This window comes from Amblyomma americanum, chromosome 6 (assembly GCF_052857255.1).
Source record: "Amblyomma americanum isolate KBUSLIRL-KWMA chromosome 6, ASM5285725v1, whole genome shotgun sequence".
Lineage (NCBI taxonomy): Eukaryota > Metazoa > Arthropoda > Arachnida > Ixodida > Ixodidae > Amblyomma > Amblyomma americanum.
The window spans coordinates 198,283,349-198,298,277 of NC_135502.1; the positions used below are offsets into that span (position 1 = coordinate 198,283,349).

A 14,929-nucleotide genomic window follows, 5' to 3' on the forward strand; every position below is an offset into this window, starting at 1 on the left:
GCGGTGTGGATTCTTCCTTTTAGGAAATATTTGACATTATACTTGATTAGACTATACTTTCTCTGGCGGCCTTGGCTGCCCGGTCATCGGCTTGCTGCTGCATTGTCAGCAGCTCCTGCAAAACCTGCCAATACCAAGCAAAAGTTAAAAACTATAAATATGTATGCCACATAGATGCATGATATGAAACCTAGCTGCTAGGCAAGGCCCAAAATACAGATTTTTGATAACTTATCAAGAAAGCTCAGAGATATGAGCAGGATAAAAAAGGTAGAAATGACGACTTCCAACTCGCAAGCCATTTTATGATGGGAAATGCGGTGTGGATTCTTCCTTTTAGGAAATATTTGACATTATACTTGATTAGACTATACTTTCTCTGGCGGCCTTGGCTGCCCGGTCATCGGCTTGCTGCTGCATTGTCAGCAGCTCCTGCAAAACCTGCCAATACCAAGCAAAAGTTAAAAACTATAAATATGTATGCCACATAGATGCAGGATATGAAACCTAGCTGCTAGGCAAGGCCCAAAATACAGATTTTTGATAACTTATCAAGAAAGCTCAGAGATATGAGCAGGATAAAAAAGGTAGAAATGACGACTTCCAACTCGCAAGCCATTTTATGATGGGAAATGCGGTGTGGATTCTTCCTTTTAGGAAATATTTGACATTATACTTGATTAGACTATACTTTCTCTGGCGGCCTTGGCTGCCCGGTCATCGGCTTGCTGCTGCATTGTCAGCAGCTCCTGCAAAACCTGCCAATACCAAGCAAAAGTTAAAAACTATAAATATGTATGCCACATAGATGCAGGATATAAAACCTAGCTGCTAGGCAAGGCCCAAAATACAGATTTTTGATAACTTATCAAGAAAGCTCAGAGATATGAGCAGGATAAAAAAGGTAGAAATGACGACTTCCAACTCGCAAGCCATTTTATGATGGGAAATGCGGTGTGGATTCTTCCTTTTAGGAAATATTTGACATTATACTTGATTAGACTATACTTTCTCTGGCGGCCTTGGCTGCCCGGTCATCGGCTTGCTGCTGCATTGTCAGCAGCTCCTGCAAAACCCGCCAATACCAAGCAAAAGTTAAAAACTATAAATATGTATGCCACATAGATGCAGGATATGAAACCTAGCTGCTAGGCAAGGCCCAAAATACAGATTTTTGATAACTTATCAAGAAAGCTCAGAGATATGAGCAGGGTATAAAAGGTAGAAATGACGACTTGCAACTCGCAAGCCATTTTATGATGGGAAATGCGGTGTGGATTCTTCCTTTTAGGAAATATTTGACATTATACTTGATTAGACTATACTTTCTCTGGCGGCCTTGGCTGCCCGGTCATCGGCTTGCTGCTGCATTGTCAGCAGCTCCTGCAAAACCTGCCAATACCAAGCAAAAGTTAAAAACTACAAATATGTATGCCACATAGATGCAGGATATGAAACCTAGCTGCTAGGCAAGGCCCAAAATACAGATTTTTGATAACTTATCAAGAAAGCTCAGAGATATGAGCAGGATAAAAAAGGTAGAAATGACGACTTCCAACTCGCAAGCCATTTTATGATGAGAAATGCGGTGTGGATTCTTCCTTTTAGGAAATATTTGACATTATACTTGATTAGACTATACTTTCTCTGGCGGCCTTGGCTGCCCGGTCATCGGCTTGCTGCTGCATTGTCAGCAGGTCCTGCAAAACCTGCCAATACCAAGCAAAAGTTAAAAACTATAAATATGTATGCCACATAGATGCAGGATATGAAACCTAGCTGCTAGGCAAGGCCCAAAATACAGATTTTTGATAACTTATCAAGAAAGCTCAGAGATATGAGCAGGATAAAAAAGGTAGAAATGACGACTTCCAACTCGCAAGCCATTTTATGATGGGAAATGCGGTGTGGATTCTTCCTTTTAGGAAATATTTGACATTATACTTGATTAGACTATACTTTCTCTGGCGGCCTTGGCTGCCCGGTCATCGGCTTGCTGCTGCATTGTCAGCAGCTCCTGCAAAACCTGCCAATACCAAGCAAAAGTTAAAAACTATAAATATGTATGCCACATAGATGCAGGATATGAAACCTAGCTGCTAGGCAAGGCCCAAAATACAGATTTTTGATAACTTATCAAGAAAGCTCAGAGATATGAGCAGGATAAAAAAGGTAGAAATGACGACTTCCAACTCGCAAGCCATTTTATGATGGGAAATGCGGTGTGGATTCTTCCTTTTAGGAAATATTTGACATTATACTTGATTAGACTAAACTCCTATTAAGGAACACCTATGAAGTAATATAATAGGGTTGCCACATGTTTTGGAAAATACAAATACTCGCACCCTATTCCTTTAACTGCGGCCAGCTTCTGAAAACAGGACACAAGGGCAGATTTAGGATTAACCGGGGTGCAGAAAATGTTATGCAGTCCCATTATGCAATGCATTTCTTGTGCAGCAATTTGTTCGTCTTGGAGAGTATCAGTACAGTCTGACAGCAAAGATCTTTCACAGCGCACAGTGCAGTGTGTTGTAATTGTGTTATGTGTGATGACATTCAAACACAATCAAATCATGTGCAGCTTATTGGAAACACTTCGCAGAGCTATGCATCACTCCATCTTGTTCAATTTGTTGTTTACCACAGGTTTTCTTTGCTTGTTGGCAGTTGAACATGTTCAAATTCTTTCATGTTCTCTTTTCACTGCCTGCTTTGGAGCAAAGTGCATACATGTTAAGATGAGTTTATTCTGTTGTCTGTAATAAAACAAAGTGAATGAGACATGTCCTTTGAATGTTTTAGTCACTTGATTTGTGTTGTGTAGTGTTTTCGAACTACATAGCTGTGATGGCTATAACACGTCATCTTGCCGAGGCAAAAAAACCATTTCCGTTTTGCAGCGTTGCTAGTCATGATGGATTACAATACTTGTGAAGAAAATACACATGCTTCAGGTACTGTCAGATTTTTTTCTGAAGCATTGATTACCTCTACACTTTCTTGCTCCAGGCTACTGTCGTTCACTGGCAGCGCTCCAAGAAAAGAGTGAAGCAGCCAGTAAAATGGCCATTCAATGCCTTTTGATCCAGTGCGTGAGCTAGATCTCCTCAGCTTCCTAGAAACAAATGTAGTTTTATTCCATGAAACTTTGCTTCAGAAAATTTATAGGCGGGTAGTGTTTCGTTTAAAGACAAACAGGAAAGAATCAGCTACCCATATGGAAGAAGTACATATCCCGCCTGTCTTTGTATAGACTGAAAGGCTGCAGAATCGGAGGACAAGCAGGCTGGTCAGCAGATAAAGTAGTACATCTCAAGTGTCAACTGTGCTAGCGCAGGTACCTGATTTAACGTCGAGATTACTTTGCTGTTGCTACGGTTAGTTTGGGACGGAAAATATAAAGTGAATACCAGTTCTATACAGCCTCCGAGCATTGTATAATACCGCGCGACCGCCGACAGGCTGCGAAAAACGTAGCAAGCTGTGACATTCCGTGTGTGCTACGAGGATCCACGTTCGACGACGCGGCGTAGACGGAGACCCGTGACAGCGGCGTCATCAATTACCCAGCCATGCTCTTTGAGTGACGACCAGAACAACCGGACCCGCCGCCGCCGCCGCGGGGAAACAGGCTTTATCCTCCCCAATTTCCGGGCACATTCCAGGACAAGGGAGCTGTCAGCGGGCCAGAGCGCGCCGTACCACAGCCGATGCTATGCGCTACCGCGAAGACAACATTCTTTCCCTCCTTCCCCTTTCGACGTGGGCTATCGCCGGGAAGGCACCCACAGCTTCCCGCCGTGCCTCGTGAACAAAAGCGCATTCCCAGAAGGGCCGCGACGGACACCTGTCATGGCGGACAGGCAGTACTCGCCAAGAATGTGGAAAGACAGGCGCTAGTGAATTAGCTCCGAAGAGAGAGCCTGTGTATACTCTCACTTGAGAGAGAGTGGTGGCGTTTTGTTGTTTATTTAGTTTGTATTGTTAACAGACTCTGGGTTCGAGGCTAAGCCCAACCCAAGGGGTGGTCCCCATCTCGCATGTTATTTTGGATTGGAGAATTGATGCTTTGAGCGGGCCACTGGAAATGACCGCCCTTAGTCCTTTGTTAATCAAGTGCTTAAAAGCACATGTAAACGGATGCAGTCCAGTCTGAGCTGGGGCTCCATGCTTAGCATGAAATGTGATGCTACTTAGGCACTAACCTGCCCGGACGATGAGTAAAGTAGTGCAAAGTTTGTTCTTTTGTAAATTCAGTTCTGCTTTTTCCAGTTTAACTCTCTGTATATGTATGTTGTAAAACTATGCTCTGCTGTCATCATCTACAAGCTCGCCTCCTGTTCATCTTCCAAGCCGAACGACACTAGAGGAAGGGTTTGTGAACCATCCTCGAAGAAACGGACGACTATTGAAATTCTACTGCATACACGCTCAGGACGACATCGTTCGCCAAGAGGGCCTTCAGCGCCGAAACCCGACGGCGTGCAGCTTCTGCCAGCAACCGCTCGAGCCCAACTCCGGAGCCACTCCATCGCCCCCATGAAGTCGTCGGCACGTAAGCTCGGACGCCCCAGCCTCTGATGTATAATCTTAATCATGTGTAATTATTGAATATACCTGTTTGTTTAAACTGAGCCATACGGTGTCTCTTTGCCTCTCCGTCCCGTGTGGACCTGCGCATTATGGGGGTCATCACACTGGTGTCAGAAGTGGGGTCTCAAAAGCAAATGTCCTCTGAATGCTGTGACATTCATGACTTCAAAATTGTAATCAAAAGGGAATCACGGGACTGATTGTGGGACTTTTACCCCCATTTGAGAGGCTTGAGGCACTGGAGGGCTTGAAAAAAAAATGACTGTATCTGAGGGAGCTCCCACTCCACAGCCGTCGCTCGGAGCAAGCATGCTGGCATTAGGAAGCGTCATTCCGACGTTTACGGGAGATAAGACAGGGGTTCCAATCTGCGATTTCTTTTCCATGCTAGAAGAGATTGGGAAAATGGGGGGATGGTCCGATGCTCAAATGCTGGGAATGGCGAGGTGTAAGATGGCAGGAGCTGCTCATGATTTTGCATGGCGAGACGAAAAAGTAAAATCCACAAAATCATTTGCGGAATTTAAGAAGCTCGCGTTTGAGCATTTTGACACTGAACCACGTCACGTGCGAGTACAGAGGTTCCGTGACGCCGGACAGATGGTAGGGGAGGACGTGCGAACGTTTGCGTCGCGGCTTCAGCGCTTAGCGCGCGATACGTTAAGCAGGGAGGAGGAAGGAGACCAGCTTAAGAAGAAATACGCGGAGGATATACTTAAAGAGGAAATGACCGCTTTGTTCGTGGCTGGTCTGCAAGACCCCGTGCGCCGGTTCGTGCTCTCGCGCAAGCCGAGCAATTTCGACCAAGCCGTGGAGGCCACATTGGATGAGGAACAAAATGAGGCGTTAACGACAGCCGCAGCGAGAGTACGCGTCATAGAGAGAGCGGTGCTCAACCCTGAGGTTGCTCTCTTGACTGAGCGGTTAGATCGCTTAGAACAGCTGCTATCTCAGCAGGTAGAATGCCAGGTTGAAGCGCGCGCTCAACAGCGCCCATTCGCTGGAAACCGGAGACCGCCACAAAGCTACAGGCGCGGTATGCGAGATTTTGAAGAAATCGTATGCTTCGCTTGCCAGGGTCGCGGACACATCGCCAGGTTCTGCCAAAACGTGCGCCGTGGGGAGCCACAAAGAGATGCAGGCGAGACACGCCCTAAGCAAGCCTACAGCGGGGCTCCAGATACCGAGTCAAAAAAACTAGTTAGTCCTCCCCAGCCTGAGGAGCGTGGGGAGGGAGCAGTAGATGATGAGGTGGTGGTAGTTTGTTTGGCCGACGAGGCATGCCCTGTTGTGCGTTGCAAGTTAAATGGTTGTTGTATGGAATTGTTGATAGATACGGGGTCAAAGGTGACATTGCTTAAGGAGAGCAGTTTTAACACGCTTCGAAGGAAGGGGGACCGCGAGGTGTTGGAAGCGTCTGGTGGTATGGCAACCAAATTTGTAGGCATAACGGGGGATCCTCTTGGCATAAGTGGACTCTACAGGTTACACTTCTCTCTCGGCGGAATTGCATTGGAGCACCCCTGCTACGTATGCCCGGACACGGTGTCTCTGCCAAACGGAGTGTCAGATATATTAGGGCAGGATTTTTTGAGAAAAGGGAAGGTAGTAGTCTTATTCTCTGAGGAAGAGGTTAATGCGGGCGGCTCAAAAGTTCCGTTTTTGAACAGGAGAGGGGCTGAGATTCGCATTACCGATATTGACACCCGTCAAACAGTGGGATCATTGGAGAAGGTATATTCGCGGGTTGCCGTCCGGCTGGTCGAGGAGGCGGTCGTCCTTCCTTGGTCGGAGCACATTTTGTACGCGTTTGTGCCTTCAGATGTAGAGAGCGGCGCCGTGGGAGTGCTTGAGCCGGTCGACTCTCTCAGCAATGGCCTGAAGGCAGCCGCGTGCCTCGTGACAGTTAATGACGCCCACAGAGTGCCCCTACGGGTGGTTAACTGTAGCCAGCAGCCACTGAGCCTTCCCAAGAACAAAACATTGGCTTTCTTCACCTCTGCGATAGAGCAACGTGAGCCCACCGATACGGTACTCGCAACTGTAGAGCATGCTAGTCCTTCGGCTGCTCCAAAGGTTTCGTTCGATCTTTCTCACGTAAAATCCAGGGAGAGGGAGGCTCTGGCTGGTTTGCTGAACGACTACTCGGAGGTATTCGCCGCGTCCAACCTGGATTTGGGCTGCTGTGGCGTTATAAAGCACAGGATAGAAACCGGCACTTCATCGCCCGTTTACCAGCGTGCGTACAGGATTCCTTACTCCCAACGTGAGGAGATGGAGCGGCAGGTGCAGGACCTGATTGATCGCGGCATTGTCGAACACTCAAAGTCACCCTGGGGAGCACCAGCACTATTGGTGGAAAAGCCAGATGGCTCGTATCGATTGGTAGTGGACTACCGCAAACTAAATGCCGTAACTCGCATCGATCCATACCCCATCCCCAATATACAGGAGACGCTTTCTCAGCTGGGCTCTGCCAGGTACTTCACGGTAGTGGACATGGCGGCGGGATTCTGGCAGATAGCAATGGATCCGGCAGATGCCGAGAAAACGGCATTCAACACGCCCTCAGGGCACTATGAATGGAAAAGAATGCCGATGGGTCTGGCCAACAGCCCTGCTGTCTGGCAGAGAACCGCTGATGTTATCTTGGCAGGTCTTCTGGGGAGGCTGTGCTTCGTGTATATAGATGACATTATCATATACAGTGACAGTTTTGATAACCATTTGCGCGATATTGAGCAGGTTTTGGTGCGACTAAGAGGAGCGGGTCTCAAGCTGAAGCCCTCTAAGTGCCAATTCCTCAAAAACGAGGTGAAATACCTCGGGCACGTTGTTTCAGCTGACGGCGTGCGACCGGACCCTGAGAAACTAAGGTGTGTCTCGGATTTTCCATCCCCGACTAGCGTCCGCCAGGTCCGGCAGTTTCTCGGCCTGATCGGTTACTACCGAAGGCACATAGAGGAGTTCGCCAAGCTCGCTAAGCCGCTCACCGCCTTAACAGCCAAAAATGTCGCCTTTCGCTGGGACGAAAACGCGGAGAATGCTTTTGGGGCCCTGAAAGGGAAGCTAATGAGTGCACCGCTGTTGCGCCACCCGGATTTTAATTTGCCCTTCGTTATGGCCACAGATGCGTCAAAGTTCGCAGTTGGTGCCGTGCTATCTCAGATTATCGAGGGCAAAGAACATCCCGTTGCTTTTGCTAGCCGACAGCTGAGCCCCACAGAGCAAAAGTACGGAGCTACGGAAAGGGAGTGCCTCGCCGTTGTCTGGGCAGTAAAGCACTTCAGATGCTACCTTTACGGCCGCAAATTCAAGCTAGTCACAGACTGCCATCCTCTGAAATGGGTGATGAGTGTCAGGGACCCTAGCTCGCGACTCGCTAGATGGAATCTACACCTGCAGGAATACTGCTTTGAAGTTGAGCACAAGTCAGGAAAGACACATCTGAATGCTGATGCACTCAGCCGCACAGCTGCCGTGGCAGCTATAGAAGAGTTTGTCCCCGTAGTCGACCCCGCCGAATTACGCACAGAGCAGTGCAAAGATCCTGACCTGAAGCGAATAATCGAAAGCTTAGAGGGCGCACCGTCTCACCCCGAACAGCTAGGTTATTTCATTGACAAAGACGGCACCCTGTGTCGGCGCACGAGGCCAACCAGGAAAGGGAGACCAGAGAAAACCGCTTGGGAGAGAGTCGTCATACCTCGGTCGTGGACAGAAAGGGTTCTTCGCGCGTTTCACGATGCGCCATGCGCCGGTCATTTTGGCGTAGCGAAGACACGCAGGCGTGTGGAGCGTTTGTACTTTTGGAGTGGCATGCGACAGGATGTTAGAGACTACTGTGCGAAGTGTCATTCCTGTCTCGAAAGAAAAACACCCAAGGGACGAAGACCAGCTCCAATTCAGCCGTTCCCTGAGGTTTCGGCTCCCTTCGAGCGGACAGGTATGGACATAATGGGCCCATTGCCCACGACCACTTCCGGAAACAAGTACATTTTAGTATTTGTCGACCACCTTTCAAAATACGCGGAAGCGGTAGCACTCCCAGATCAGAAGGCAGACACGGTTGCAAGAGCATTTGTCGAACAGATCGTGCTCCGACATGGACCCCCGAGGCAACTCTTGACAGATCGGGGAACGAACTTCGTGTCGCAGCTAATGAGGAGAGTTTGCGAGCTGCTTAAGATCGCTAAGAAGCAGACAACACCGTACCATCCGGCTTGCAACGGCGCGGTGGAGCGACTGAACCAAACCGTGGCCGGGTTCCTGTCGCATTTTGTTTCGCGCGACCAGCGGGACTGGGACTTGTGGCTCCCGTATGCAATGTTTGCCTACAATTCCGCAGCACACGAGAGCACGGGCGAATCGCCATTCTTTCTTCTCTACGGCCGAGACCCGGACCAGCCTAGTGAAGTGCCAGAGGGCCCCCGTCGTGTCCCATACGCTTCACTGGACGACTATAAGGTTGAGCTAGAATCGCGCTTGCAAGTGGCGAGGGACATCGCAAAGGAGTCCTTAAAGAAAGCGGCGAAGCGCAGGAAGGAGGTGCACGATCGCAGTGCTAGAGACGCGCCGTTTGATGTGGGGGACAGCGTGTACATTGAAAACTGCCAAAGGCAGATTGGGCTAGCTCGTAAGTTCCAGACGAAGTGGAGAGGACCGTGCGAGGTTGTCGAGAAGCTTTCTCCGGTAAACTTCAGAGTCCGAGACGTGAACCGGCGTTTGATAAGGATACACGCAAATCGCCTCAAGTCGGCACCGGTTCAGTATTCACGAAATGAGGAAAGGGAAAGCGCGGATTTTGATGGGGACAGAAGTGAAGCGGAGCGCGCAGATAGTTCGCAAGAAACGCCCTCTCCTGCATTTGTTCGGCAGGCGCCCGAGGTGACGGCCGGAATGCCACCGGATTTACTTCATGCATTGCTAGAAGAAGAAGCGCGCGAGGTTGCCGCGCAGATAACGCCAGGAGAGGCTCCTGCCACGAGCCCTCGCGAGTCCCAAAGCAGACAAAGGGGCACAGACTTACTTAGTATGACTCATGAAGGCCGATATCCGCTGCGAAATCGGAAAGCTAAGTCGGACTAATGGCGTAAACAGAGCGGAGTTGTGAACTGGTTAGAATTGTGTAATGCCGCAGCTCATAACATTGCTATGTGCTTATGTGTTAAGTTATCGGAGTTGGTAGTTAAACCTTTTTGTCATTAAGTAACACCTTCACAGGAGAGCATGCGGAGCGCATGCAGAACCTGCCCTACTTCCTTTCGTTATCTATATTTTTGTCTGTGCCGTGATCGTGCTAGAAGTGGGAGCTCCTTTGTAACTGTGGTAAATTTATTTCGTCCAGTTTGGATTAGAAAGGAGAGGCTTGGGTGCTGAGTTTCATGTTTATCTGTAAAAGAAGATCAGTGCTGCCCCTGGAGACGCCAGTATTGACAGCGGAGGCATATGGTGTTGTGCAGTGGTGTTGAGTGCAGCGAAAAGTGTTTTGTCGGACGCACTGTGCGAGGCGATTCAGAAAGACAAGGGGAGCTGCGTGGACTCAAATGTTCGGAGAACATTCTTCTGGAGGGTGAGCGAGTGTGACATTCCGTGTGTGCTACGAGGATCCACGTTCGACGACGCGGCGTAGACGGAGACCCGTGACAGCGGCATCATCAATTACCCAGCCATGCTCTTTGAGTGACGACCAGAACAACCGGACCCGCCGCCGCCGCCGCGGGGAAACAGGCTTTATCCTCCCCAATTTCCGGGCACATTCCAGGACAAGGGAGCTGTCAGCGGGCCAGAGCGCGCCGTACCACAGCCGACGCTATGCGCTACCGCGAAGACAACATTCTTTCCCTCCTTTCCCTTTCGACGTGGGCTATCGCCGGGAAGGCACCCACAGCTTCCCGCCGTGCCTCGTGAACAAAAGCGCATTCCCAGAAGGGCCGCGACGGACACCTGTCATGGCGGACAGGAAGTACTCGCCAAGAATGTGGAAAGACAGGCGCTAGTGAATTAGCTCCGAAGAGAGAGCCTGTGTATACTCTCACTTGAGAGAGAGTGGTGGCGTTTTGTTGTTTATTTAGTTTGTATTGTTAACAGACTCTGGGTTCGAGGCTAAGCCCAACCAAAGGGGTGGTCCCCATCTCGCATGTTATTTTGGATTGGAGAATTGATGCTTTGGGCGGGCCACTGGAAATGACCGCCTTTAGTCCTTTGTTAATCAAGTGCTTAAAAGCACATGTAAACGGATGCAGTCCAGTCTGAGCTGGGGCTCCATGCTTAGCATGAAATGTGATGCTACTTAGGCACTAACCTGCCCGGTCGATGAGTAAAGTAGTGCAAAGTTTGTTCTTTTGTAAATTCAGTTCTGCTTTTTCCAGTTTAACTCTCTGTATATGTATGTTGTAAAACTATGCCCTGCTGTCATCATCTACAAGCTCGCCTCCTGTTCATCTTCCAAGCCGAACGACACTAGAGGAAGGGTTTGTGAACCATCCTCGAAGAAACGGACGACTATTGAAATTCTACTGCATACACGCTCAGGACGACATCGTTCGCCAAGAGGGCCTTCAGCGCCGAAACCCGACGGCGTGCAGCTTCTGCCAGCAACCGCTCGAGCCCAACTCCGGAGCCACTCCATCGCCCATATGAAGTCGTCGGCACGTAAGCTCGGACGCCCCAGCCTCTGATGTATAATCTTAATCATGTGTAATTATTGAATATACCTGTTTGTTTAAACTGAGCCATACGGTGTCTCTTTGCCTCTCCGTCCCGTGTGGACCTGCGCATTATGGGGGTCATCACAAAGCTAAGCTAGCTCGAGGCAGGACCTTCTCCTGTTGCGCGAACTCTCACCATTAACCCCGCTTATCGTCATTATACGGCGCGTGCAAACTACGTCAGTGACGTTCGCACTGCCAGGCGGGTGGTGCATGCGATGCTATGCGCTAAAAAGAGCATCAAGAACGAAACACCTGCGTGCTGCTGGCGCACATCACTTTGGACGATATAGGAGCCAATTCAGGAGACGCTGCCGAAAAACAATGCACTTGACGCGGTTACAGTTAGTAGACATACAAGTGGTCAGTTCAAATGAGCCGAGTTCAGGGCAGTAACGATCCGCGCACATCGCAGGTCAGCCGAAAAAACAGTAATGTACTCTATTTACAACAAAGTAGTTGTCATGCCGGACGAAGCACCGTGCAGCACGGCGAATGTTTGTGCGTACGTGCAGCGCACCGGATACCAGCGTTAAGAAACACTAAATTAGCTTGTAAACTACACCATTATATGAAATGGCTTTCGTACTTACCGGTAGTGCTTATTGAGATTTTCCAGCTTCTGCCGGATCTGTTTTGCTGAATACGGCCCTTCGCCTGCCGGCAGGCCTGCGTTCAGGGAGTCTCGCATTGCGCGTATTTGACCGCAGAGCCGAGAGATTGTCCTCCCAGATGCGTATGAGTGCTTCTGTCGTGGCAACAGACCAGTTCACACGCTTCTGCTCACTTGATGTGGCAGCGGGCATCGCGAGCTCAGCCGACATGGTGGCAGCCATTTTGTCAGTTAGCCGCTTGACTGAGGTAGCCAACCTCAGTTACCGATAACGATGGTTAGTGGCATAACTGCGGTTAGGCTCTCCGTCTAACAGCGCACAACTGTGGTTAATATGAACTGAGGCAAACTTAACCGCGGTTAAGTCGGCCGTGTAACTAGGGTAAAAAACGCAGACAGGGAAGACTTCCCTGCAGCCTCTTCGGCAAGAATAGTCAATGCGGAATCAGCGGCGCAGTTAGCTTAACACGTACACACTTTCAAGATACGCTTTTTTTTTATCCCGCGCGCGTTGTCAAAAACGTGGGGAATTCCGAGAAAAACCTAGGGATAACGTCTGTCCCCAACCAGACATGACGTCATTAAATGTCACGTGACCATGACGTTAAAAATGTGACGTCACATTTTTTTTACCAATCAGCGTTTCCAGCCTACCGACCCGCAAACGCTTGTATCGAGGCCCCCTATCCCTCAGGCACACGTAGCGCCATCTAGTGATAAGACGTTAAAGCACATCAACGCTCGGCTGAAGAAAATTTCATCCGTGATTACTTATATCTAGTGTGAGTACATTGGGAGCCTTTTTTTGTTCCAAGAAGAAAAACTATGCAAACCGAAGAAAATGTAAGAACTGGCTAAAAGGTAGAAAACTGGTTCGCCAGGTGTCGTTGCTACGAGGAAAACACACTGCATTTAGTTAGGCCTAGGATCTTGAAAATCGCCAAATTATCTGAAAAACAGGGGTTAGTTATTGCTTATACTGCTACTTGTAGGCAAGAGTAGGCGAAATAAAAGCTAACCGCTACCATTTGAGCGAGCTATTGCGTCGGAGAATCCAGCGGCGACATGTATTTATTCCGAAGTGAGCGAGCTGGGCGCCGCCATCTTGTCAACGTTAGCGCACGCAAGCCACGCAAGTGCCGCAACGCATGCGCACTACCATCCTCGCAAACTCCTTGCGTACGCTAAGCCGTTGCGTACGCACAGCTAAAACTGTCTATTGACGCCGCTTTCGGAACACCGCGGAAGTCGGCGTGAACGCTGTCGGAGTGACCTCAGCGCAAGACATGCCTCAGATGCATGAAAACCAAGAGACTCCTCTATATACTGTGTAGGGTGTGTTGCTGGGCGAGTTGGTTTGACATTCTGAACACTGAAGCGCTGGCAGACGACGGACGAAGGGAGGACGAGACACACAGTGCGCTGAACTAACAACTTTAATACCAAAGACGGGCGATGCGCACTTATTTGCAGCTACCAAAGTCTAGCCAGTGATTACAGGGTGCATGCGCGATCCAAAGCAAAAAAGCCGAAAAAGCAGGGGAAGCCCGCAGGCGCATTTTGAACCCACATTATACAGGAACAAAAGACACAAGGGGGTCCTACCCACTCCGGTTGGCCAGACACCAGGCACATCACCAATCACGCCAAAATCAATACGGGGCAGTGAATGGGAGAGGGGAAAAAGACGCAATAAAAACTCTTGGTAAAAGAATATCTACACGCACCGGCAGTCCTGTGCGGCTGGGGATGACAGAGATAAAAAAACGAAGACAATAAAAGGCAAAGACGCAAAATAGACATTACAATCTTGGAAAGCGGCGTGAAGACATGCATAATGAGAATGAAGTGAAAGGGAGGTTGGAATGGGAAAACAATTGACATCCTAGAAGGCAGCGATGAAAGCCAACGAAGAACACGGCCTAAAATGATGCGATAATAGCCAACCATGAAGACAGCCTAAAAAGGGGGGGGGGGGAGGGGGGGTGAGGGCTAACCATAAAACCGACCTAAAAGAGAAATGATGGCTAAAGTTAAGAGGCGGATGAGAACTAGAAGAAAAGAATAGAAGTAGCGTCCCAAAAGTATTTAAAGTGGGCAGTGGCGCAAGGAATGGTTTGTGGAAAGGAGCCGCGTGAGGAACCACGGCGTCATGATTTTAAAGTGAATTGGAGAGAAGCTCGAACTCAATAGGGCTACTGAGGGTGTACTGACGCAGACGTCTGTTGCTTGTTAATGAAACCTGCCTCAATTATCTCCCTAGTGAGTTGGTCGCTGCTCTTTGCTAGAATTTTTGTTGCCTTGTATATCGGAGGGCGCCTGCGACAAGGACTACAGTCACGAACGTGGACGGCTAAGTTGCTAGAATTAGAGTTGTGTTCGAGCAGTCTCTTATTAATACATCGACCCGTCTGGCTGAAGTATTCCTTGCCGCAAGACAAAGGGATGGAGTACACAACTCCTGTGCTGCAACATACGAAAGGATCACGATGCTGAACTGTGCATTCGCGAACTTTCTCCTCGGCACTGTTCACTCTCCTGCAGAGTCTAGAGAGGCGGTGAGAGGCTGAAAAAACAACGTTCGCTCCTGCTTTTCGTCCAATACTTTTAAGGTTATGAGAAACCTGGTGTACATAAGGAATAATGGCGAGTTTCATTTTGCGTTCCCTTGCATGCGACGGGAGTGCACGATTGGAATAAATTGCCAGAAGAAGTTGTCTTAGCCCTGCAATCTTCTTTTAAAATGCTCTGTCGCGCCTTTTATTGAGTTTACTTTTTTTGTGTGTGTTGTGTTGCTGTGCGTTTTCGGAATTTTGTATACGCTTGTTCATATTACAATATGCCCTTTACGTCTCTCTTGCTTTCATGATTCTTTGTTATCGGTTTGCTCAGTATTGGAACGCGTTGTATTTTTATTGTTTGTTTGTTTTTTACAGAGTGTGATCTGCATGACGATTTAAGCTTCGCAACTGTATCCCCCCTACAAAAATGCCCTTAGCGGGTGCCG

General features: G+C 48.9%; 1 long non-coding RNA gene across 1 annotated transcript; it reads right to left on the bottom strand.

Moving 5' to 3' along the window:
* Positions 1-1,956: 1,956 nt before the first annotated feature.
* Positions 1,957-12,167, bottom strand: LOC144095161 (uncharacterized). The gene is made up of 3 exons (XR_013306704.1): positions 12,097-12,167; positions 2,995-3,121; positions 1,957-2,026 (listed from the first exon to the last, which is right to left on the bottom strand). It is a non-coding gene; the product is annotated as an uncharacterized LOC144095161 (long non-coding RNA).
* Between the last annotated feature and the right edge of the window lie 2,762 nt (positions 12,168-14,929).